The sequence below is a fragment of the Myotis davidii genome, unplaced genomic scaffold (genome assembly GCF_000327345.1).
Source record: "Myotis davidii unplaced genomic scaffold, ASM32734v1 scaffold936, whole genome shotgun sequence".
Lineage (NCBI taxonomy): Eukaryota > Metazoa > Chordata > Mammalia > Chiroptera > Vespertilionidae > Myotis > Myotis davidii.
This window is the reverse complement of record NW_006287077.1, coordinates 77,812-81,856: the sequence shown is the minus strand read 5'-3', so window position 1 is coordinate 81,856 and position 4,045 is coordinate 77,812.

Sequence of the window (4,045 nt, the reverse complement as noted above, 5' to 3'; positions counted from 1 at the left end):
TCAAAAAAATAAAAGATAAAACAAGGAAACATCCCCTCCTAAAACTTTTGCTCTTGGGTAATGACATGAAAACACATTTCCCGTTGGCGTTTTTCCACAAGAAAAACCTTCAGTGTCAGATTTCTAGTTTTCTTATATTGGGATACCTGGTTTCCACGAACTCTGGATATAGGCAGACCTGCTCATTTAGTTAAAAACATACAATGAGCAATATTCCAGCAAGTCCTTTCAATAGTTTCGCGAATTCTGAGAACCATTTTTTCAAGGCTCCATCCTTTTATTTTTTAAAAATATTCTTCCATTCATTTTGGAGTGAGAGGAAGGGAGAGGGAGAGAAAGAGAGAAATATTGATGAGAGGGAGAAACATTGATTGGCTGCCTCCTGCAGGCCCCCCACCGGGAATCATGTGCTCCAACCGGGAATCAAACCTTGACCTCCTGGTTCATGGGTCGAGGCTCCACCACTGAGCCACCCTGCTGGGTCCTTCCCTTGTTTGGCGCCACAGAACTCACACTGGAGGAAAAAAAACGTTCAAATGTAACTAGTGTGAAAAGTCCTTCCCAGATTGCTTCCACTTTATTGTCCATCAGAAAATACACAGTGAAGAGAAACCCCATGTGTATGGATTGTGGGAAAATCCTCACGGGATTGTGCGGCAAAAAAATGCATTTTGGAGAAACCCTACCTGTGCAAGCAGCGTGGGAAAACTTTCATTGACAGCGCCTGCCTCATCCAGCACCCGAGAATTCACACTGGCCAGACGCTCTGTAGCTGTTACCAGTGTCAGACACTTTTCAGGGATATCCCCTGGGGCACCCGGCTCCAGAGGACTCATACTGGTGAGATGCCTATGAAATTCGCCAGGAATGCAAAGTTTTCAGGGAAACTGTCCCGGTGTCAGATGTGGGGAACATTTCCAGAGCAGAGTTGGCTCGCCCTGTGGGGACTCAGTGAATGTGACCACATTTCTGTCTGCTTCTCTTTACTTCCTCAGGGGTTTATGTCTCACCAGCTGTGTGATCTTAGGTGAATTACTCAACCTCTCTGTGCCTTCCTTCCTCTCTTACAAAACGTGGACAAGACCTACCTCATTTGGATGAAGAGAAGTGAGGTATGTGGAATGCTTGGGACATAACTGGGTTCTGTATGAATTAGCTGGCCCTGCTCTTACCTCTCGTTGCTGTCATTGCTCATCCTCTTATTACGGCTGCTCTTGTTATTGATGTTTTTATTGTTGATAATTTTTTAATAGATTTTTATTGATTTCAGAGAGGAAGGGAGAGGGATAGAGAGATAGAAACATCAATGATGAGAGAGGATCATTGATCGGCTGCCTCCTGCACGTCTCCTACTAGGGATTGAGCCCGCAACCCAGGCAGGTGCCCTGACCAGAATCAAACCCGCAGGCTGATTCTCTATCCACTGAGCCAGACCAGCTAGGGCTTATTGATAATTTTTTGTTGTTGCCATTAATGATGATGATCTTGATGCTATTCTTCTCTGACTAGGAGGCTGGAAGAGGTAGACGCTAGCCACCTCCCCAAAGCTCTGTAGACCAAGCACGTCAAACGCAAAGGCTAACACGGGCCAAATAAACAAGGTTTAACTTTATGTGGGCCGCAAACAAACAAAAAGCTTCAATTTTCATAGAAACATAGGTTTATTTTGACAGAAACATGCCGAATACAAAGGGCTGAAATAAATGAGTAATTGTTAACATAAAATAATAGAACATTTTAATAAAAATTAGTTTTTTTTCCTTGAACATTAACTTACCAGACACTGACTAACAGCACAAATTCATAAGCGTCACACAAATAAACCTCTTTTTCTGGTTCTCTGAAAGCGAAATATTTCGTGTTGCGCACACCCAACAAGTCAGTCCAAGACTAATGAGGTGGCCATCCGCTGCTAAAATATTCGCTGCTACTATTAGTGCAGAGAAATGGTGTGCCTACATGTAAGGCGATTATAGTCATCAGTCATTAGCGAATGTTGTAGTTCGTTATTAATAATTATGCACAACAGAATATTGTAAAAATTAAGTTAGGAAATTACATTTTTATTTTATTTTTAAAAATATATTTTATTGATTTTTCACAGAGAGGAAGGGAGAGAGATAGTTAGAAACATCGATGAGAGAGAAACATCGATCAGCTGCCTCCTGCACACCTCCTACTGGGGATGTGCCCACTACCAAGTTACATGCCCATGACCAGAATCGAACCTGGGACCCTTGAGTCTGCAGACCTATGCTCTATCCACTGAGCCAAACCGGTTAGGGCAGGAAATTAAATTTTTATTAAAATGTTTCTTACATACCGTTAGATTGGCTGGGCTGCAAAAATATTTGTCGTGAACCGCATGCGGCCCGAGAGTTTGACATGTTTGCTGTGGACTCTCAGAACCTCTATCACCAGTAGTTCCTAGATGGCTTCGCTTCTCAAACTCTAGTGTCCGGTGTTGGCTGGAGGCCTCCTGAAGGTGGCAGAGTTGAAGGAGCTAGTGGAGAGAGGACCAGAGGGCAAGAGGGCTAGGAGATGGATGATGGCGACTGGGGTTCACATGGAGTGGGGCTCCAGGCCCCCGAGAAGATGAGGTCGCAGCAGGTGGGCCATTGGGCCTCTGTGCTGTAGAGAGAGGGCATGTGTTGGGATGAGAAGGTAGATGCTGCCCAGGGCTCACTCCACTGTGGTACACATCCATCCATCCCATTGGAGTTTGGGCTCCACACTCCTGGGCTCACGACTATAGGGACTTCTGTCCCATGTCACAGCTTCTCCCACCGACCCGAATCCCCGGCGACCCTGCCCAGCAGTTGAATCAGTGAGGTCATTGCTGCTCCCAGGGGAACCGAGTCAGACACGTGGAGTCCAGTGTAGGGTTAGACTTCCCATGAGATGGTTCGTGTGGGTCACGTGAGACATGTGCCCCTGGAATAGGGTTGACCTTAGTGCCCTTGGACTACATGGTCAGGAAGCAGCTCTGCAGCACCTCAGACAGCCCAGCCTCTTGGAGCCTACAGGCTCTCTGTTTCCACGTGGATGTTTTTCTCCTTCTCCCTCTCTCTCTAAAATAAATATCCTCACGTGAGGATTAAAAAAAAAAGAATCAACAAGTTAATGCATAAATCAGTGGAACAACAAATCATTGTTTCTCCCTTCCTCTCTGTAAAACCAATTAAGAACATTTTTTTTTTAGCCCTAAACGCTTTGGAGCTGCCTAATAGAGCGTCGGCCTGCGGACTGAAAGGTCCCAGGTTCGATTCCGGTCAAGGGCATGTACCTTGATTGCGGGCACATCCCCAGCGGGGAGTGTGCAGGAGGCAGCTGATCAATGTTTCTCTCTCATCGATGTTTCTAACTCTCTCTCCCTCTCCCTTCCTCCCTGTAAGAAATCAATAAAATATATTTAAAAATTTATTGATTTTTTACAGGGAGGAAGGGAGAGGGAGAGGGAGAGGGAGATAGAAACATCAGTGAGGAGAGAGAATCATTGATTGGCTGCCTCCTACATGCCCCCTACTGGGGACCTAGCCTATAACTGGGGCATGTGCCCGACAGGAGTTGAACTATGACCTCCTGGTCCATTGGTGGACACTCAACTTCTGAGCTACACTGGCAGGGCAAAAAAAAAAATTTGTTTTTAAACTTAGACCTGAATACCCAAAAATAAATAATATACACTGTTTAGATAAATACTTTAAAAATCAGCTTACACAAAATGACAGCCTCATAAACTCTGCTATCCAGAATATTCTGAAATGGGAAGCGGCATTCTAGCCCTCATCCTGTTAGTCCGGCTTGCTGGAGCAGTGACATTTATTTTGGGCGTCTGAGTGCATTGCTCACCCCAGTTGCTTCTCTCTTAAATTTTCTTCCATTTCAGTCTCTCTCTCTCTCTCTCTCTCTCTCTCTCTCTCTCAAGATCTTTTATGCTATTCAAAGGAGATTCACTTATTCTTTTTTAAAAAATATATATTTTATTGATTTTTTACAGAGAGGAAGGGAGAGGGATAGAGAGTTAGAAACATCCATGAGAGAG